Below are 23,480 nucleotides of genomic sequence, written 5' to 3'. Positions count from 1 at the left end.
CACATGTATGTGTCATAACAAATTAAGAGTCACTGAGTGAGGACCCCAGCACTGCTATTCCTGCAGGAGGATCTGCCACTGGTCCCACGTCAGCAACTGGAGGCTGTCTCACACAAGGACTTGAAAATAGAATGTCTTGCAAATGTTTTCTTTCTAAATTCTCCTTGCAGAAGCCTCCTTATTCTTTCATAATCACCACAAAGCAATCCTCAGTCAAGTACTAAAGTAAATTCAAAGCAATTAGAGAGTCTATCTACAGTGAGCCCGAAACGTGTTTGCAGTGGTTCTCCGGGAAATGGCTTGGCATACATTTTCCCCAGAATAGTGCTATTTGTGTAAGGAAGATGCTGTTCGTACCCAATGTATAAAAACATACACACACGCACATGCACATGTGCACACACACACATTTACTATGACAAATGGATGCAACATCTCAAGAGTGAAATATTGTGTTGTGGGTTACAAGCCAAAGCAAGGCAGCCCCGCTCCAGTAAGCACTTATAAATTGTTGTAAAAAATATCAAGAAATAGGAGCTCGCCTTGGTAATATAACAGTTGCAGGATTTCAGGGCCCAGGACTAGCTTAAAAAAAAAAAAAAAAGAAAGAAAGAAAGAGAAAAAAAAATTAAACAGCCAAACCCATTGCTTCAAATATTCTGCTGGATCTCTAGGGTGGTCTTGTGTTTCTAATTAATATTTCCCCCTAATTACAATCGTGATGGTAAGTGTGTTAAATGCAAAACTCACTCCTTTCTTCACCACAGAGCTATTGGGCGAGAGGAGGCAGGCACTCTAGGAGGAAGGCTGGCCAGCTTCATTGTGATGCAAAAGAATGCAACAATTAAGAATATAATTTTGGGAGATGTCAGCAGCCTAATTACTCATAGGGCTTCCAGCAAATTAAGCAGTAGGTGAATTAGCTCATTTAATGAGATCTAGAATTTGGAGGCAAGGTACTTTTACTTTGCATTTGAGAAACAAATTTCCCTACTACATGTTAATAATTTGGGCACCCCAACATGCAATTAGCTCAACAGATTTTCACAGAATCATAAAGGTCAGTTGCTTAAAAGGATCTGTAAGTCAGTTAAATTGCATTTATCTGCTCCCTGAATACCCTCTCTCTCCTCTTCCATTTCTTTTCTTCCCAAATGCAGTCGTCCAGCTTGGAGAGCATATAGTTCAATAAAGGGGCTTTGGAAACTACAGCTTTCAGAAAAGGGTTAAAGGAGGCACAGTGGAAATTGCATTGAAAACCTGCTTTAGTGTTTTTTTTTTTTTTTTTTTTTGAGTTGGAGTCTCACTCTGTCACCCAGGCTATAGCACAGTGGCGTGATCCTGGCTCACTGCAACCTCCGCCTCCCAGGTTCAGGTGATTCTCCTGCCTCGCCTCTCGAGTAGCTGGGATTACAGGTGCATGCCACCAGGCCCAACTAATTTTTGTATTTTCAGTAGAGACGGGGTTTCACCAGTTTGACCAGGCTGATCTCAAACTCCTGAGTTCAAGTAATCCACCTGCCTCAGCCTCTCAAAGTGCTGGGTCGCAGGTGTGAGCCACCACACCCGGCCTGCTTTAGTATCTTAATACCTCTCTAATCCTTTGTTTCTGTGTCTGTAATGTGGAAATAATGACACTCATATTACAATTTTTCTATGTACTAGTCAAATTTCTTTACAAGATGGTATTCCTTGAAGACAGGAAATGTGATATTTATCTCTGTATCTTAGCACCTATCACTGTGCCTGGAACATAATGTTTGTCTCACCCCAAAATTCATGTGTCGAAATCCTAACCCCCAAGGTTATAGTATTAGGAGGAGGTAAGACCTTCGAGAGGTGATTAGCATCAACACCAACTTCTGTGCCTAGAACATAATATATGCTTAATACGTATATTAAATAAAAATTAATAATTCAAAGGAATAGGTGAATAAATAACTGGTGTAAGGAGTCAAGGAGAGAAAAATATAAAGTTTCCAACGTGGTCCCTGACTCACAGTAGACCCTCAAGAAAGAAAAAAAAAAAAATGGCTGTGAGTATTAGCCACACTGGAGTCTGAGTTAGGCTTTGTGAAGAAGGAAGAGTCAAAATGTCCTGGACAGAGTTGTCTTGTGACATAATAGGGGAGAAAATAAGATGTATGGTCAGTGTTCTTCATATGTCACACAAGCACAGAGACTCAAATGCTGCCCAAGACTCAGGGACTCTCAGTGTACTCAGAAAGGGTGTGAACAACCTAAGTGATCACACCATGCACCAGAGACTCTGCAAGGAGCTTCCCATCTATCAGGATGTTTTACCCTAACAGCCCTATGAGATAGGTATTGTTATCCTTTCTTTTTATAGATGAAGCAGCTGAAGCTCAGACAGATTAACCAACATGTTCAAACTGACACAGTTGATCATACACATTTCTAGGCATTCAATACCCTTCACATTTGACACAGAGGCCAGTATAGGACATACCAAGCTATCTCGTAATTGTTGCTCAGCTCTGCCCTCAACCTGGGAGCTAAAAGGGGGAGGAGGAGAAGGAATCACCTAGCCTTGACTCTCACTACTATGGCCTGAATGTTTGCGTGCCCGCAGAATTCATATATTGAAATCCTAACCCCTGAGGTGATGGTATTGGAGGAGGTGGGGCCTTTGGGAATTGATTAGGTCATGAGGGTAGAGTCTTCTTGATTGGGATTAATGCCCTTATAAAAAAGACCCCAGAGTGCTCCCTTACCTATTCTACCACTTGAAGATACAGCAAGAACGTGCCATCTATGAGCCGGAAATCAGGCCCTGACAAGACACTGAATCTGCCTTGATATTGGATTTCGCAGCCTTTAGACATGTACAAAATACATTTCTATTATTTCCAAGCCACCCAGTCTATGGTATTTTATGATAGCAGCCAAAATGGACTAAGACACCCATTCTGTCTTCTCTACTGTCTCCCTTACAGAGGACCATGTGTTCTCCGCTGCTTTACCTTCTCATCTAACGTTAAATGAGAAAGCACAATTCAGGAAGTCCTTTGGTTTGTGAAACAGAACTAAAGCCTTCCCCATTTTCGCCTTATCAGGAAAGTGTCTGCCAAAGTCATTTCTTGAGGCTAACTCCAAAGCCATGTCCTCTCCATTGGCTCTCCACAGAGAACGTTCTATCTCTCAAAGGCTTTAGTAATCCTTATTATTCAAATTATAATTAGCTACCATTTATTGACTGTTTACTACAGGCTGGATCCTACATTCATTGTCTTATTTCTCACTAAAATCCACATGAGATAGTTACTATTATTAAGCTTAATTCATAGGTAAGTATACGAGGTCAGAGACTTTAAATGAATTGTTCAAGGTCACTCAGCTTGTAAGGGGTAGCGCTGAAAATGCCACATCAGGTTTTCTGACCCCAGGGCCCATGCACTAACTGTTCTATATTGCCTTTGTTGGATGGCTCTGATAGTTACAAAAATATTTTTAAAATAGAACTAAAACCTGTCCTGAAACTTCCAACCATCAGGTTTCTTTCTCTGAAACCATAGATAACAAATCAGCCCCTTTTATAGGATGCTTTTCAGATAATGGGAACTCCAGCTCCCTGCACAGCATCAGCCCTTCCAGCAGACAATTCTTCCCAGCCACATAGACGCATCTGGGTTCTATTTTCTATAATGGTAACTTACAGTTTGTGAGTCTATTGTTATTTTTACCTTTTGTGTGAGGTATTTCACTGACTTGATCTCACTCAACCCACCACGATGTTACGAAGGTAGTATTGGTTCCCTAGTTATAAAGAAGAGGAAGCTGGGGCATAGGAAGGTGAAGTTTATTGTCCAAGATCAAAGGTTACCAAGTAGCACAGCTGAGATCCCCAAGATTCAAACTGAAGTGTGCCAAAAGTTAAGACACATGCTCTTTCCACTGTGCTATGAAACCTTTTTGAATGAATGAATAAACCACACGTGGCAGAGTGTGATAAGCACCTTAAGAGAGGTCCAAACGAATGCTAAAGGTACTCAGCTCTGAAATGGAGATGACTTCTTTCCCACCAAGTCTTCAGTGAGGCTGCACTAATTACCATTTATATAAGATGCCTGCCTGCCTCTGCTGGTGCTCAGAGAGAAGTTTTAATTTGCTGGTGAAGGAGTTGGGAGAGGGAATGGAGAGTGCTGTGAAGTGTCCCCTCCAAAGTGAGAGGGTTTTTTGTTTTTTGTTTTTTGTTTTTTCCAGGAAAACACTGGTCGGTTACTAATGGAGAAGAAGAAAAAGCAACAAAGACAACGAGTATACTTGGGATGCGACTGCATGCCTGGAGCATCTGGTGGGCAGGATTCACTCGTCCTTTCCTTTTTGAGATTGCAATTAAGTAGATAATATGAGAGAGAACTGACAATTGGGTTGTCCCTACCGAGCTTGGGGCCAGGTGTGTACTTAGGAACCCAATCCCACCCAGAAGAGACTCATCTGTGTTAACACTAAGGATGCCCTGGAGGAGGTCCTGACCACACACATGCGGCTGTTGGTTGATTTCAGCTTTGCAAGCAGCTTAGTGAGAAAACCAAAAGCTTGTCCTATCCAGACTGAGCTTGCCAGGGAAGCAGAGGCCTGAGGTTACTTAACGAGAGGCAGGCTGCCAGAGTGGAGACACAGGGCATTTACAATCATATAAACCTGTGTACCGATTCTGCCTCCCCACTCACTCTATGGCTGTGTCACCCTGGCAAGTGACTTAACCCCTCTGATCTTCTTTTCCTCATCTATAAAATGGGAGAAATGAAATGTATCTCAGATTGGGGATTCAAAGGTACCATTTAGGTAAACTTCCTGGCACATAGTATGTGTTCAAGAACCTTGAGTTCCTTCCCCTTGGGAGAAGACCCCTCACACTGAGCTGGGGAGCAGGGTCCTGGTCACTGAGACTTCTTTTCTGCACAAACTTCATCTTGGCCTCTAATGAGATGGAATCCCCCAGGGCCTGTTACCTCCTGTGATTGCAATTTAAGTATAGCCAGTGCTGACTGGGCTGTTAGACTCCAAAGGTTCCCTGGTAGAAAATTTGAGGGGTGGGGGGGTGGCAGGGGATTGAGAGAAAGGGGTGGGGACTTCAGATAGCCAGTATTCCTTAGCCTTCCAATTCCTTAACAGCCAAATTACCCTAGAGCCTCTTTATGAAGCTAAAGAAATACAAATACCATTTTCTTTTTTTTTTTTTGAGTGCATGTTTATTTCATGTCCACCCTTCACCAAATTTTCTTTTTTTTTTTTTATTATACTTTAAGTTTTAGGGTACATGTGCACAACGTGCAGGCTTGTTACATATGTATACATGTGCCATGTTGGTGTGCTGCACCCATTAACTCGTCATTTAACATTAGGTATATCTCCTAACGCTATCCCTCCCCCCTCCCCCAACCCCACAACAGGTCCAACAATGATAGACTGGATCAAGAAAATTTGGCACATATACACCATGGAATACTATGCAGCCATAAAAAATGATGAATTCATGTCCTTTGTAGGGACATGGATGAGGCTGGAAACCATCATTCTCAGCAAACTATCACAAGGACAAAAAACCAAACACCACATGTTCTCACTCATAGGTAGGTGGGAATTGAACAATGAGAACACATGGACACAGGAAGGGGAACATCACACACCATTTTCAAATCACCAGGCATTCCCAATATTGGCTTTTGCTGAGGGTAGCTAAGAGGCAAAGCATACCTGGATCCTAGGCCAGACCTCAACAGCCTTAGTTCTGGCTCCTTCTGTTTCCATATTTCTCAAGAACCTGGTTTTCTCTGCTGGAAGAAGCATTTTCAGAGGTCATCTGAAGTCTACAGCCCTCCCCTCTGCGAGGAGAGCACAGACTTGAAGCCAAGTGGGCCTGGGCTCCAAATCTTAGTTCTGCCACTTACTAGCTATGTGGCCTTGGACAAGTCACTTAACTCCCCCGTGCCTCAGTTTCTCTGGATACAAAATGGGGATAATGATGATAATACCTCATAGAGTAGGCATGAGGGTTATATGAGTAAAGTGCTGAGAAAAGAGCCTGATAGGTAATTACCTGATCCCCCTCCTCTCGCTAGAGCCCCCACACCCTGGTGATACTCACCACTATGCCTTCACTTTATAATCAACAGAAACACTTTAACACCCATCCCAGCAAACACATGAAATACTCACATTACACAAAGATCAAATGAGTGGGGATGATTAAACCTATTTTCCTTTTGATTCAAACAAGTGGAGTGCTCTGTCCTTGGCCACACAGTTTAAAGAATGAAGCGAGGACTACATGCCAAACAGCATGACTCCTAGGGTAAAGTTCTTCCCACCCCACCAAGATGCCCTCACCCCTCAATTTCTCCTGACTGTTTCTTTAAATAGAAAGGTTTTGATGGAAACACTAGTGACGTATATGAATTTTGAAGCAGATATCCATTTTTAACATAGGAAGGAAGACATTAAGATGTCAAACTTGGGGCTGCTAAATGAACATCTGTAGCCCAAACATGAGGCCCTAGGGCTGGGAGGCTCAGAGAAGTAATTGCCACAAAAAAGATGCACGAGGACATTGATTTCTTCTGCCTGTTTGCTTGATTTCCACTTTGAGCTTACTCAATTGGCTATTCCTCTTTGTTGTGCCTTCTCAAGAACATAACCCCTGCTCATTTGAATGAAAATATGTTTGCCATTACCTCCTTAATTTCTGAGACTTTGCATTATTTTTTACACCCACTTCCTTTCTTTTCTTCTCCCTCAAAATTCAAAGTATTGGTTGGAAAGAGGTAAATCATGCACCATTCCTCCATGATGTGTCAGGACCTGACTCTGTCATTTGCGAGCCTGACCTCATAGCTCAGCCAAGCCAAGCTGCAAGGCATCCTGGGAACCCATCACTGAAAGACTGCAGAGGGAAGAAGCCAAGGGCAGGAATAGCCAGCTGGTCAAGTAGCAGAGTGTGCCCTCAGCTCCCAGGAAATGGTGTCTAAGGGTGATGATGAACTGGGACTTCATCTGAGTCCAAAATAATGATGCTGCTGATGCAACAGCAGAACTTATTAAACAATTACTACTACATATGCCACTATGAGGTAGACTTACAGAGAATAAGTTACTCTCCCATAATCACACAGCCAGTAAATGACAGAAATGGGATCCAATCCAAATATGTTTCATTCTAAAGCCCATGCTCTTCACCAACAAAGCCCAACTTGATTTAATTTATCCCCAAACATACCAACATCCATTTGTTAGGTCCCTTCCCAATTTAACTTTAAGTGTCTCACATACATACATTGTTTTTATCCTAACAACAAGTTTGTGAGGAACTGAGCTCAGAGAGGTTAATCCACCCACTGAAAGGCACCCAGTGTTTAAGAGCAGAGGGAGGGGCCTGACACAGGTCTTTCGGAGCATGACATGCATGTTCTGTCCACAAGGCCTGTTGTTGCCTTTCCCCCAGAGGTCCAGACTGAGGATGGGACAGAGTAGATAAAGACAGCAGTGTGAGAGGAGGCAGTGGGCAATATGGGGAGTTTAGGGGCAGCAGTATGCTGGTCCCATATAATCAGGCCCAGGGGAGGGGCCCAGAAAGAGGGTGCCAGACTCTCTGTTCTCCAGCAAGACAATCCCAGGAGAAATGCCAGAGAGATCAATGAGAAGGCCAGTCATTTATACCAGGCACACACATCAATGTTTAGCGTACTCAGATAGGTACCCAGGCCTCACCCCAGGTTGTCTGAACACCAGGAGTCACAGCACTCTTCCAGGCCACACCTGCTACTTGGGGTAGGAGGAGAGGACGAGACATGGCATTTGTGGAATAATGACTGTGGCCAAGCAGTGGGCTCTGTATGATGCCATTGTCAATTCTCACAGCAATTCTACAACACAGGTTTTGTTACTTCTCTCTCACGCTTTACCCTAACTTTCTCCTGCCTACCACAGTGCTTGGCACATACAAACAGAATAATAATGTGTGGAACTGACTAATTCATTTTCCATTCTGCTGGTCAGGGAGAAATTAATAGAGGCAGAGGCTATTAATAAAACATTACATTACCTCCAATAAATGTGGAATAATTCTCTAAAATACTGACAATCAGTAACTTTTCTGGTAACCTAAAATTTCAGTCAACTTCTTGTGGGTGACAATGCTATGTTGTTTTATTTTGATGAGTTAAATTCAACAAGCATCGACTAATATACACCCTTAGCCAGGCATTGTTCTGGGGATAAAGAATGAAACATGGCTCCTGCCCCTGAGTCACCTCCTGGGCAAGCTGGACTCGCAGAGGACAGGAACACCATTGTATGAGCAGTACTGTGACTGCAGAAGCACAGAAGCCATGGGAGGCCAGCCCAGAGGAGAGGCATAGGAGCAAGCCCGAGACCGGGCATGATGGTTGACGCCTGTAATCCTAGCACTTTGGTAGGCCAAGACGGGTGGATCACTTGAAGTCAAAAGTTCAAGACCAGCCTGGCCAATGGCGAAACCCCATCTCTGCTAAAAATACAAAAATTAGCCGGGTGTGGTAGCAGGCACCTGTAATACCAGCTACTTCGGAGTCTGAGGCAAGAGAATCACTTGAACCTGAGAGGCGAAGGTTGCAGTGAGCTGAGATCATATCACTGCACTCCAGCCTGGGCAACAGATTGAGGCTCTGTCTCAAAAAAAACCAAAGAGGAGTAGGCCAGAGAACGCTCTCTAGAGCTGCTGATGGTGGAAGGGAGATTGGATGCCTGAGTTGAGAAGGTCAAGTCAAGGAGGACATTCCAGGTAGAGACCTGCACAAGCAGACGCAGAGACACAGCAGAGTGGAGACCACAAGCAGTCAGCCAGAGCTCACTGTACTTGATGGCTGTCTCTTCCACAAAGTGGGAATTCCTTTTTTACTGACTATGAAACTAATACAATAATGTTGGGTGAAAGAAGCCAGACACAAAAAAAATACACACGGCATGATTCCACGTACATACAGTATATAAAGTTCAAAGGTAGGTGAACCTAATCCATGTCGTTAGAAGACAGCATTGTAGCTACCTTGGTCGGGTGCTGACTGGCAGAGGGCAGGATGGGGCTTCAAGGGTGCCAGAAAACCTCTACTTCTTCATATGGGTGCCGGAAACATTGTTGCGTCCACTTGGAAAAATTCATCAAGTTCCATAGACAGAACTTGTGCACTTTTTCATATGTATGTGCTATACTTCAATTTACATCAATGAAGGAACACAAAGTTATTGAAAAATAGGCAGTGTAGATAAAGATGAGGTAGAAAATATAATTCCACTACCCAGGAGTAAGAAAGGGAAATTTTGCTCTCTGCATTTCCTCAGTCTGGCCCAAAGGAAGGTGATGAGAACTGGCATCTAGGTGTTTATGATGTGCCCCAGAATCACTTCTCTCATAAAGAGGACACTCAGCGTTTTCAGAGTGAGGGCAGATTCTTTTTGATCGATTCTCTCACTCTGTGTCCTGTCCTAACTGATCATTGTATTAATCTTATAATAAGGCAACTGTGCATTTTACATGGAATTTTAGGCTCTGCTTGAATCCTTGTGGTGGTGTTTTGCCATGTATCTAGATGCTGTGTTTTCACTGCTTGATTGCCCTTACTACTATTATCTACAGCTGGTGCCATGTCCCTACCATGAACCTCTCAGCGGCCAGGAAACCAAATTCCACTTCTAGACCCCGATGCAGTTACCTAGGAGGGAAAGGACTACCATACATTGAACTTCTACCACATGCCAGGAGCTTACATGGGTTATCTTCCTTCATCACCACCTCCGCACTGCTACGTAAATCTCAGTATACCTTTTTATGAGCAAGAAAAAACTGAGGTTGACAGAAGTGGAGTAACTTATCCAAGGTCACATAGCCAGAATTGGAAACTTAAAAGCCCAAGCTTTTCCTATTGACCCTCACTTAACACTTTCATGAGCACTTACCCTGAACACAACACATTTAGGATGATTTCCAGCTATTCCTCCATTTCTCCTGGTATTCTTTGCTAGGATCACGGAATGCATGGGTATTTCAGAGAGGGCTAGAAATCTCTGACCACTCTCTCAGATAATTCAATTTGTCACTCTATTAAAAAGAAAAAAGATAAAATAATAATACTACTGCTGGCCATGTCCTAGAGGGGAGGAACCCAGCGGAGTCTTTCCAATGAGCAGATAATATATTTAAATGCAGTCCATCAGTCAGTAATCTGCTGCCACCCCATCCTCGGAGAGCTGCTTTATTGAACACTGTAATTGCCTGGATGGTGTTATTCATTTCTGTAGCTGTTGCTATTAATTAAATATTTTTGTCGAAAGCTCCCCATGACATTTCTTGCTGCATTCTTGAATATCTGATAAGATATACAGCCAGTACACTAGTACCCGCTGCATTTGGCTGATAGTCTTGTCCTAGTTTCTAACCCTCAAAACGCTAAAGAAATGACACAGTTTTAGTGGAATGAGGACTTCTATTGTTACAGAGTTTGGGGGAGTAGGGGGAGTCCACAAGTCTTAGTGAAATAGATGCAAATGTCACGTTTTAGAGCTCATTGTACTGGCAGAAACTGGAAATTGGCCTAGACCCTTATTCAAAGGTTTAGCTCGTTCCTTAGGTTAAAGAAAGTTCAGTTGCACTGGTTCCTACAATCCCAACCCCAGTAGAAAGAGGCATTTAGTCATTCATTCATTAATATTTAACAAGTATCTCTGGAGGTCCTACAATGTGCCAGGCCCTGTGCCAAGTGCTGAAAACACAGAATTTAAATAATAAAAATAAAATATAAAATAAACCAAAGGAGTCTCTCTCCTTATAAAAGTGTAGCCTGTTGGGGAAGAGAGGCAAGGCTACTACAGTAGAAGGCACACTTTAATTCCAGGTGTGAACTAACAGTAGGAACAGCTGAGGCTGCAAGGCCTCTGACTATTAAGTCTGGCAGCAAAAGGCAGAGGACAAAGGGAGTAAAGTATACATAGAGCAAGTTATCCCAGCTGAGACAGAGATGAGATGCTGAGTTTGTCTATACGAGGAACTGAAGGCTGCAGAATCCCGTGGTCCTGCATTGATCTGGATGACACGTATGAGGACTTCTATTTTATTTTTTCCTTGAAAGAGGAAAGAATCTGAGATCAGAAACCTTGAAGGAAGGAGGAGGACAACAAAGGAAGAGCATGGCATCTGCAACCTCCCTCTTCCACTTCATTTCTGGTCTGAGTGGGAGGCTGTATGAGCAGAGAAGTGAGGTCAGAAGCTGAAGCCGTTGTGTCTGTAAGAGACTCAGAGCACAGGCTAAGCTGCTGTGAGGCCTAGATGCACACAGCACTTGCACAAGTTGGGGAACAAGGCTTAGCTCCTTCACTGATCCCAAGTGTGCTCCAGTATCCTAGGACCAGCAGCTTTGGGGCATGGGGAGTAAGCAACTCTGTGTGGACACTGGCCTACTTATGTTGGGCATTATTCAGATGGAATAGACAGGCACATTCAGAGGGCTTCAAGACAGGATAGCATCCAACACTGGGGGCGGACAGGATGTGGGTAGCCGACTGGTTTGATGAGGATAGATGAGCATACACCTGGAGATCCTTGTGGGTGGGGACAACTCTGAAGGGTGATGGAATTCTTAGGAGGAAGGAGCTTTCAGCTAGAAAAATTTGAATGCAACTATTAACAAGTGAAGCAGACTTGTAATGTTTGGGTTGTTTAGTGATTAAAAAAAAGAAAGAAGAGAGGAAGAAAGAAGGATGAGACCATTGGCACATGGAGAGAAGATGTCAGAATTCCCGGAGCGGAGCAGTGTGGTACAGCCGAAAGAACACTGAAGGTCAGGAGACCTTGTGCTGGTCCTTGCTTTGCTGATAACTGTCTGTGTTTTGCTGAGGAAGTTACCACCCCTCTCTGGGCCTCAGTTTCCTCAGCTGCAAATGAAAGGCAAAAACAGTAGTTTCCAGCTCCCCCAGGTCCATGATTTCAGATGAGCTACTTATAGGGTACTCAAGTTTTTAAATGCAGGAACCTCCTAATACCAGGTGAGGGTTACACATGAAAATATAACAAAGTGAGAGAAGAGCAAAAAGTTGAGGTTCTCATGGCAACCAGAATTCATAGCAGCTGCGCATTGTTAAAGGGACTTCTCCTTACAGACTGATGAATAATCCCAAAGTCTACCTATTGTGCAGGAATTGCCAGGGACTCTTTTGGGGAGAAAGTGGGGCACAAAGGTAACACTAGCCAACCATTTTAATGAGATTTTTAATCAATGCAAAAAATTTTGGCAACATTTTCAATGAGGGTGTGCAAATAAAAATGCATCCATATTTAATGAGGCACTCTATTTATTATTTATGCAAAAATAAATGCCAGTTGGTTATTAATAAAATATTGCTGTCATTAATCCTCAATAAATACGGTTAGAGTAATTAGTATTAAAGTGACACAGAATACTTCATAATGCAAAGGTAATTTTCTCAACGTTAATGGATTATTCAAACAAACCTTTACTCACAGTTATCAAGATCAAGACCCTCTAGGGAAAAAGGACTAGCGAGTTACACTGTAACCTTGAAAACTTTGAAAGTTTAAAGACTTGAAAATGAGGCCAGCAGGGGTCTTTAAATTGCTATTGAGAGTCTCAGGTTTCTCAGAAAAAAAAAGGTACAGAAGCCCCACAGACCAAGCACATACATGGATCCAGGACAGAATCTAAATTTTACTAAATTTATTAAGTTGTGTGACCTTGGCAAAGTCATTGAGCTTCTTTGCACCCTAGTTGCTTCATTTGGAAAATGAGGATAGTCTGGGCGCAGTGACTCATTCCTGTAATCCCAGCACTTTGGAAGACCGAGGCAGGCGGATCACTTGAGGCCAGGAGTTTGAGACCAGCCTGGCCAACATGGTGAAACCCCGTCTCTACTAAAAATACAAAAATTAGCCAGGCGTGGTGGTGGGTGCCTGTAATCTCAGCTCCTCAGGAGGCTGAGGCAGGAGACTCTCTGGAACCCGGGAGGCAGAGGTGGCAATGAGCTGAGATCGTGCCATTGGACTCCGGCCTGGGCCACAGAGCGAGACTTTGTCTCAAAAAACAGAGAAATGAGGATAATGAAATTCCCCATTCAGAATTGTGATAAGGATTAAATGAGATTATGTATTTTTCAAAAACCTAGTGCTATACATAGTGGAAGTTTCGAAAATAACAATTCAGACTAAATCCCATAAGTAACAAGGTGCATTCCTTTAGTGTTGCAAAAGAGATCATAAATCCTGTTTTCTGAGGATCCCAAATTTTGGAAATTTGCCCTCATTTGCTGGGTTGAAATTCATGTTTTTTATCTTTTCTCAAAATTATGACTATCATTCATGAGCCCTTACTTCAATCCTTTCTGGTTTATCTAAGCTGTCTTTATAGATGTCAAATCACTTTGACAGCATCTTCTGACTGTGACAGAAATAATGCAGAAGGGTGGAAAAGTGTAACTCTGAGAATAGGGAAAACTGCATCCCCCTTTCAGCTCTGCACAGATGTCAGCCACTCATGTAACTCACTGGGCTGTGGTCTCATCAAATGTTGGGACAAATTATTTTTTTAAGTCTCTCAGATTTTAGCATGTAATTATTTTATGACTCTTCCCTTAAATTGTGGATTCTTAGAATTTTCTCTTCCTTAGAGATTTGTTTTAACGCCAGGCCACTCTTGGCGTTTGGGGGGGTCTGTTGGTGAGCCTGGAGAGTGTAAAGTATTGTTAGAGTAGGTAGTTAGGCATGAGCGGAGCAGGATAGAGATCCGCCTCCACCCCACTGCCAACCAGGAATGTCAGAAAACCATCGAGTGATGGTCAGGGAGTTGTTAAACTGTCTCTCTCAAATAATAAGCGGTTGCAGTCAGCGCCAGGGAAAGGCCATCTCCCAATACATAAAAAAATCACCCGAATCTGGTGATTAGCAGCTTCCCAACTTATTGGGAAGCTAGGCAAGTGGGCACTAGCATGTTCACTAAGAGGTAAAATGGAGGAGTTTAACTAGTATATGATCTTTCTCTATGAACACTCGACTGGTAAGGGAAGAAAGCCTCCAGTAAGCACACGTACAATTTCAGTAAAACACTGTGCATGCAGGCCCTCTCAAGTGCTGGAAGTGCTGGCAGGCCACTGCAGATGCAGAAAGCCCACATATAAAACCCCAAGTTGAAGATCAAACTGTGCACTTGAATCTCTCAAGTTGCCTGCTTAGCCCTCTTCCAAGTGTACTTTACTTCCTTTCATTCCTGCTCTAAAACTTTTTAATAAACTTTCACTCCTGCTCTGAAACTTGTCTTGGTCCCTCCCTCTGCCTTATAGCCCCTCAGTTAAATTCCTTCTTCCAAGGAGGCAAGGTTTGAGGTTGCTGCAGACTCCTACAGATTTGCCACCACTAACAGCATCTGATTTGGGGAGGATACCCCTAGTGATTAGCATAGTGCAACTCCCCTTAAGGAAATATTGCTGAACTGGGGTTGAAGACTAGGGAGAATAGAAGTGGGGTCTGAGGGGAGAAGGAGGAATTTTTATGCAGCAGAAGAATCTGTCTGAGACAGCACTGACCGAATCCAGAATCAGAATCATTTAGTTTCCAGATAACAACCTCGTTGCTGCTGAAAGGTGAAGTTCATTGGTCCCCAATTCGATCTAATGACTACAAGTGTATTCTGTGTGCCAGCCACTATACTAGATAGGAGTAATACAGAGCTGAATATGCAGTTTCTCCCCTCAAGAACCTTGCACATGAACAAATCACTGTATTAAATATGATCAGTGCCAGAAGTGAAACAAAATAGTATCTTTAGAAAACCCTCTATTCTGCCTGTCTTCTAAAGAATAAAGGTAGGAGAGGAATGAAAGCCCTTCATAAACTCCTCAGAAAGCTCTTGTCTGTTTTGATCTGCCCCTTTGCAAGTTCTCCCTGGTACTTCTAGAAATTCTGTGTCCTGCCAGAGACAATGTAGTATAAACACACGTAGGTATAGGACAGTGTAGGCCCTGGAATAGTCTGGGTCTGTATCTCGATTCTGCCATTGCCTAGCCTTGTGTATGACCTTGAACAAGTTATTTAACACCCAGTGCCTCAGCTTCCTCAGCTGTAAGCTGGGATAATAATAGTGCTTCCTCACTAGATATTTGTAAATTTCAAATGATGTCACTGGGCAATCACTTAACCTCTGAGTCTCCATCTTTTTTTTTCTCTCTGTTTTCTTCGTTTTTTTTTGTTGTTTTTTTTTTGAGACGGATTCTTGCAGTGCAATGGTGCGATCTCAGCTCAACCTCTGCCTCCTGGGTTCAAGCGATTCTCCTGCCCCAGCCTCTTGAGTAGCTGGGACTACAGGCGCATACCACCACATCCAGCTAATTTTTGTATCTTTAGTAGAGATGGGGTTTCACCATGTTGGCCAGGCTGGTCTCGAACTTCCGACCTCAGGTGATCCACCTGCCTTGGTCTCCCAAAGTGCTGGGATTACAGGCATGAGCCTCACTCCCAGTTTTAATGTGACAAACAGAGATAAGACTTTCTAGAGTAGTTTGAGGAATTAATGTACACATGTATATAATTTAGCATATTGCCTGGCACATAGCAGATGTATGAAAAATGCAAATTTCTTTCAGCTAGGGAGAGAATATTAGGATTTTTAGGCAACAGTATCCACAGATACTCTTTCTTGTGGACATTAGTAACAGAGTTTGCACTTGTTCTTATTGCCAAGTATGTACATGGATTATCAATTTTAGATTTCCAGGATCTCAGGTGCAATGCTGGCTCTCCATTTATCTTCCTGCGGGGAACTGGTCCCACCAAGAGGATTTATTAATAAGCACATGTAGTTTGTTACTGAAAAGCCACTGAACCTCTTCTTTAAAAATGGGAGCATTTGTGAGCTGCTGTGAATATATCCATATACATTTTTAATCCTCGCAGTTCCTGCCAAAGACTAACCTTCCTTTAAGAGGACTTTCTTTATGTGCTACCACTTATTAATCTGCTATCATGGGCCAGGGTCCTACGCTAAGTATCTTAGATACATCGTTTCTTATAACCTGTAGAACAAGCCAGAGAAGGGAGTCTTATGAACTGTACAGTTTGGTGAAGGTACTGAAGATCTGCCAGGTTAGGGGTAGGGCAGTGGTTCTCGAAGTGTGTCCTGGACCAGCAGCATCAGCAGCTTGTTAGGAATGCACATTCTTGGGTCCCCATTCCAAATTGATTGCCTCGAAATAGGATCAGCACTCTGTGTTTTAACAAGCACTACAGGAGATTCTGAACCATCTGTAAATTTGAGGGATTTCCCTAGGATCCCATAGCCGGGAAGTAGTGGGGTGGGATTGGAGCTTGGGTCTGAGGACAGACTAGAGCATCTCTCAACCAAGAGTAATTCTGCCCCCAGCAGACACTGGGTAAAGTCCAGAGATATTTTTGTTTATCACAACTGAGGTGGGGAGAGTTGCTACTGGCATCCAGTGAGTAGAGGCCAGAGATGCTACTAAGATCTCACAATGCACAGGACGGCCCCCAGGACAAAGAATTTTCCAGCCCAAATGTCAGTAGTGCTGAGGTTTAAGAAACCCTGGTCTACAGCTTTATGCTGCCTTATAAAAAAGACACTTAAAAGCAGGGAGGGATGAGGGAGGAAGAGAGGGAGTGAGAGAAACAGAGAAAGACAAAAGAGGAAAGAAATGAAGGGAGAGAAAGAAAGGGGGAAGGAAGAAAGAAAAGGAGTTAAAGGAAGAAAAGAAGGAAAAGAAGGAAGGAGGAAGAGAGAGAAGAAAGGGAGGAAAGGGGAGTAGGGAGGAGGGAGAGAGAAAAGAGAAGAAAAAAAGGGAGGAAGAGAGGGAGGGAGAAAGGGAGGGAGGAAAGGAGCAAGAAATGGAGGGAGGGAAGGAGGAGGCTAAATGGCTGATTTGGAAACAGTCAATGGGAAGGTCTGTCCTGCCCTTGAAGGGCAGGAAATTGACAATCAAAATGGCCCTTTAAAAATAATTGTGCTAGAGCCTGAGAGCTACATAGAATGGAAATGAAATAAGCCTTCAGTATATCATACTTAGTGGAACTTTTGGATGTGAAATGTACTTACAAAGTAATGTGGCATTTCAAAAGCATGTTGTCCTCTGATAAGCCAGGGTTTGGAACCAGAAAGAAAATATCTGTATGGACAATTACCAGACTGTAACAGCCGATGAATGTGATTTGTGACTTGCAGCTGCTGTATGTATTTTGGCACATAAACATATAGACATTGGTCACCTTTTCAAATGCTTTTAATATTTTCTCCAGCATGAGCTCCAGCTCTGCTGTCTCTTGGTCTCCTCTCTGCCTGCTCCATCTCACACTTTTCCCCCTCAATTCTTCTCTCTTCTCCTCTTTTTTGCCCTTTTTTTTTTTTTTTTTTTTTTTTTTTGAGACAGAGTCTCGCTCTGTCATCCAGACTGGAGTGCAATGGGGCATTCTTGGCTCACTGCAATCTCCACCTCATGGGTTCAAGTGATTCGTGTGCCTCAGCCTCCCGAGTAGGTAGGATTACAGGCATGTGCCACTGCGCCCAGCTGATTTTTGTATTTTTAGTAGGGTCGGGGTTTCACCATGCTGGCCAGGCTGGTCTCAAACTCCTGACCTCAGGTGATCAGCCCACCTTGGCCTCCCAAAGTGCTGGGATTACAGGTATGAGCCACCACAGCCAGCCTTTTTTGCCTTCTAATCTTCCATATTTCTCTCCTATCTTCCTGTCTCCTGTCAATCTCTTTCTCTTCCATCTTCCCTTTCTCTCAAATTTGCTCTCATCATCTTCCCTTGTTCTCCCTACCTACCCTTTCTTCTCTCTTAACTTCTTAATTTTCCATTTTATTTTTCTTCACTTTTTTCTAAATCATGCTTTTTTCCCCTCATAATCCTCATAATCCCTTCCTCTCCTTCCCCTTCTCTTTGTTTTTGTTTTCTCAATTTTCTCCATTTTCTCTCCTTGCACCCTCAATTTTCCCGTCCTTTCTCTTGCCCCTCACTTGCTCTATCTCTCTCTTCCCTACTTTTTTTCTGGTTCAGGAAAGCCTTAGTCAGCCCATCAAATTCTATTCAAAGGGCTCTTTTTTGTTTGTTTGTTTGTTTGTTTTCAGATGGAGTCTCACTCTGTCACCCAGGCTGGAGTGCAGCGGTTCAATCTCGGCTCACTGCAATCTCCACCTCCCGGGTTCAAGAAATTCTCATGCCTCAACCTCCTGAGTTGCTGAGATTACAGGCATGTTCCACCATGGCTAATTTTTGTATTTTTAGTAGAGACGGGGTTTCACCATGTTGGCCAGGGTGGTCTCAAACTCCTGACCTCAGGTGATCTACCTGCCTCGGCCTCCCAAGGTGCTGGGATTACAGGCACGAGCCACCACACCCAGCTGAAAAGGCCCTTTTTCTGAACCACACATCTCCTGCCTTCTCAGCAGGTGAGGAAGTAAACTTTAGGAAAGGTCTCATTGTCACTTGGGGCATGGGGGTAATTCCCATGTGAGAAGGATTAAAAAGACCACAGATTATCCCTCTGCTGTCTGAGAGTACTATGGCTCCAGTTTCTGACTGTGGTAGGCAGAATAATGATCCCCAAAGATGTCATGTCTTCATCTCTAAAACCTGAAAATGTTACCTTTTTAGGAAAAAGAGTCTTTGCTGATATCAGTACATTAAGTATGTTGAGATGGGGAAATTACCCTGGATTATCCAGGTCAACCCTAAATGCAATTGCAGTGTCTTTATAAAAGGCAAAGGAGATTTCACACACACAGAAAGGAAAAGGTGGTGTAAAGATGGAGGCAGAGGTTGTAGTGATGTGGTCACAAGCCCCAAAATATTGGCAACCAGAAGCTGGAAGGGGTAAGAACAGATTCTCCTCCAAATTTTATAGAAGGAACTGGCCCTCCCAACACCTTAATTCTAGCCCTGTGATACTGATTTTGGACTTTTGGCCTCCAGAATTGCAAAAAAATAAGCTTTTGTTGCTCTAAGTCACCAGGTTTGTGGTTATCTGTTAGAGGAGCCACAGGCAACTGATACACTGATCTTGAGCTGTATCCAAAACATGAAGTTCAGAGTTTTTGGACGGTCCCTCTGTTTTGGTTAGTCTGTGACCCCTTCCTTAACTGATGAATTGGCAGGGCTCTGTGTTATCATATTAGAAGATTTTTAATTGTTTGTTTGTTTTTCTTTAAACTAGTGAATATTTAGCATATTTTGGTATCTTTAGGCTATGAGTTAATTCTATAGTTCTTAAAGATAATATATTGCTCAATCTGCCTATATTCTTCTACTTTATTCATACATATCCATCAGTCTTACAATCCACTTTCTTTTCTTTTCTGGTCTACTAGGATGTTAGAACAAAAATACAGGTTCTGGCTTATGGCTCTTTATCTGTGAGGTTCTGTATATTGATCACACTTCTGAGTCATTTTCTGTAATGCAAAGATAACAGCTTCCCTTTAGTTACCTATAACAAAGAAATCAGCAGATACAAGCAGTTAACACAAGGTGTATATATATATATATATAGATAGAAGAATCCACAACATTTTAAATAAACTAATGACTTGATAAATCCATTTTAGAGAGCATATGTCATAAATAAACAAACAAATAAATAGGAAAACAACAAGCAGTTTGAATCCAGGCAGACCTGGGTTTGAAACTTAGCTCAACCATTTAGTAGTCTTCTAAATTTAGGCTAGTTATTTATCTTTTGAGTCCTTTTTTTAAAATCTGTAATATAAGGGTGATACTATGTGTTATACAGGTTTATTATTGTAAAGATTAATTAAAATGTATGGAGGAGCTCATGACAATGTCTAGCATATAGTATGTTATTGTTATGAATATGAATATCATTAATAAAGACTATCATATTTATATTCATTTTATTATTTGTGTGTTCTTGGCAAAATCGCTTAAGTTCTTAAGCTTCAAGTGCCTGGTCTATGAAACAGAGGTAACTGCCCTGCCCTCAATGGGTAAATGTAAGGATTTGATGAAATCACACGTGACAATGGATGGCACAGTGACCAGGGCATAGTAGGAACTCATAATAAGCCCTTTCTTTTTCAGGTTATTGAGTGTATTGTGCTCCTCTCTGCTTCAATGACAAAGAAACCTCAAAGAAGAAACCTGATTTTGATGGCTTCTCTTTACTGACATGTTTTAAAATAGATGGCCCTCAATTTTATGGAAATCCAATTGACACTACTTAAAATTTGCATTGTAGATGGGAAAGACTTCATTTTACCAGACAATTCTTCAGTTAGCCAAAGTGCTCTAGGATTTCTTTAAAAATACAATTCCCTGCATTCTTCTGAAATAGGATTCAAATGAGGAAATTGTCATTAACCCAGCTTGTTAGGACCCCTTTATTACATAGATTCCACCTGTGTGGGCCAGGACTGTTCTGCTCTTTGTGTGTTGACTTCAGTATTCAATCTGCCTGTCCTGCACTCCGGGTCCACATCAATGCCTTCAACTTAGATTGAAAGTCCACTGGGTCACTGCTTCTTGACTGGCATCTGTGGATGCTTCCCGGGCAAGGTGGCCATGTGGGAAATATTGTTGGTCATCACTGTCAGATGACTGCTCTGAGCACCTGTTGGCCTTGAAGTTTACAAACAGAAAACAGAAACTGACACGGCCCCTTCTCAGAGTAGCTGTCCAGTTTTGCTCTGCCTGGTTCTAAGTCCAGAATCCATCTCTCTTTTAAGCCAGCCTTTGCCTTCCTCAGCCACCCCCAGCCGAAGTCTTCAGGATGGGAAGTGGGGGTCAGAATACAAAGGAAATATATTAGCATATGTTATTGATTCCAGACCTAGTGCTAGGCCATCCGGAACTCTGCTTTTGAGGCTGTGAAATAACGGACTAATGCCAAGGCACAGGATCTACAATACAGAATCAGAACCAAGGAGCTCAGAGAAATAGGCAGAGGTGACCAGAAGTAACACCTCACACTGCAGAGTGATTCACAGTTTTCTGAAAGGCTCTCTCACTTACACTCTTAAATTTATTCTTCACAGCCACCCCAGAAGGGTCAGTAGTAATACACATTATTATGCACATGTTATACAAATATATATTTTCCATTTGCAGAAATTGAGGCTAAGTGCCCTGGCTGAGGTCATGCAGCTAGTTGGTGGCAGAGCTATTTAAATGCAGCTCTGATTTCAAGGCAGGCCAGGGGTGGAGATGTTAAGCCACCTGCCATTTGGAGCACTTAGTTTACCTGAAAATCTTGAACCTCAGTCCATGGGCCAGAGAAAGGATGGAGGGAAGCTGTGGGAACACAAGAATGGGGAGCAGGACCTCAGTAGCTTATGGGGCATTTATTAATAGGGTTGAGGATCTTGGAGAAAGTGTAATGAGGAAAGCAAAGGAATGGACACAGCTCCTCCTAGCCAAGTGGTGTTGCTTAACCTCTGAGCCTCAGTTTCTCCATCTGTGAATGCATAGAATATCCTTGGTAGAGTTGTTGTAAGATTGAATGAAATTATCCTGAGAAAACTTTAAATCGTGCCTGAAGTACAGTGAACAACCCAAACACATGCACCTGCCCTGTTTTCTCATGATCATTGCACGGAATGTTTGTGAGGAGGAAAGTGGCAGCCAATGCCTATCACAGAGAGGTACTCAACACAGGACTCTTCAAAAAAGCCACATGCATTTCAGACCTAAAGCCAGCTTTCTGAAGAGTGGAAAACAAACACATTCACACTGACTCCACTTTTTTTTTTTCTAATACAGTTACACTTCTTCACATCTATAATAAAATTTATATTAAAACCTCTCAGCTACTAGTAAGCCTTTTGCTACAAGGAATTGACCCTGTTTTCCAGATAAGAAAACAGAGTCTTAAAAAATCAAACTAGAGTGAGCTTGGGTGTCCCTCTTTTTATTGATAACTTCACTGTAGTGTAGTTTACATATCATAAAATTCACCCATTTCAATTGTATAATTCAATGATTTTTAGCAAATTTTCCCAGGTGTGTAACCATCACCATAAATCGTTTTCACACATTTTCATCCCTCCAATAAAATCTCTCATGCCCATGTCCTTTTAACCTGCTAGGGATGATACAGCTTTGGAAGGGCTGGGGGAAAGAGGAGGCACTCCACACAGGACAGAAATGCATGAGTCTGCCCAAATAACTAGGCCAGAGTTTGAGACTGGGAGCAGAGGGCTGGTGTCTAGGGGCAGAGATGATCATTGTCATTCAGAACACATGAGGCTCATCCCTTTACAGCACTGAGAGCCTCACAAGTGTGTGGCCAGAGGACACTGCAATTCTGTTACAACTGCAACTTTAAGGGAAGCTGTTCTGAAGAGGAATCAGTAAACATGCTATATCCTCGTGGGGATCCTCAGTCCTGATACCCAGACAGCTGGCTGTGGCCAGGAGGGGCTCTGTGTGCCTGCCTTGGTTAAAAAAAAAAAAAAAGTCAGTGCCTCAAGACGCAAGACTAGATAAGAATACTGAATAAGACATAAATAGCAAGATCTCTTTTGATCCTTCAGGTCACAGGAGCTTAACTGCACTCCAGTCAAATTGGTTAATTAATAATAATAATAGTGATGATGACAACAGCTCCCATTGTTTAAAAATTAATTCGAGGCAAGGCTTTGTGCTAAGAAATAGATGTCCCATTCATTATGATACTTAATTCTTACAACAACTCTTTGAGGCAGGTACAATTATTGTTCCTACTTTTTCCAAGAGGAAACTAAGGCTCAGAGAGGTTAAGAGACCCGCCCAAGGACATACAATAAGCAGATTTTAAGCAGAATTTGAAACCAAGGCTGTTTGGTTTGCCTGTGCTTTCCCCAATTAACACAGTAGTGGCAAAATGGCACTGCTATTTATTGATGTGTGACCCCATCTATTTTTTCACTCAACTTCTCTGGGAGTCCCACGAAGGCTTGGGGCCATGTCCATTTCTGTTCACTGTTGAATCTTAGGCATCTAGTTCAGTGCCTGGCACCCAGAGGTGGTCAATGAATATTCATCAATTTAACATTGTTGAGATTCTATCATGTGAGATAAAAAGACACTAGAATATCCCGCCTTTATTACTTAGAGACTGAGTGACTGGCAAGTTACTTCTTTGTGCCTCAGTTTCCTCATGGGTAAAAGCAGAAGGGAATAGAATCATTAATCTTAGAGAATTGTTGAGAGGATTAAATATGCTTGACACCTGCCTCCTATAAAGTCAGGACTCAATAGCTGCAAACTCTTACCAGTATCAGTAATAATATACTACTGGTAAGTATTGCAGAAATAAGGATATTTAGGATCACAAAGATGAATCATTGCAGCATAGGTCCAGAGATAAGAAAGTGGCTAAGGCAGGGCACAAGGTCCTGTCTTTGCACTACAAGGATTTTTCTTGACTTTTCAATGTTCAATAAATGTTTGTTGACTGAAAAATATGCTAACTCAGAGC

This window comes from Pongo pygmaeus, chromosome 1, assembly GCF_028885625.2.
Source record: "Pongo pygmaeus isolate AG05252 chromosome 1, NHGRI_mPonPyg2-v2.0_pri, whole genome shotgun sequence".
Taxonomy (NCBI): Eukaryota; Metazoa; Chordata; class Mammalia; order Primates; family Hominidae; genus Pongo; species Pongo pygmaeus.
The sequence above is the reverse complement of the archived record's forward strand: the minus strand, read 5'-3'. Positions refer to the sequence as shown.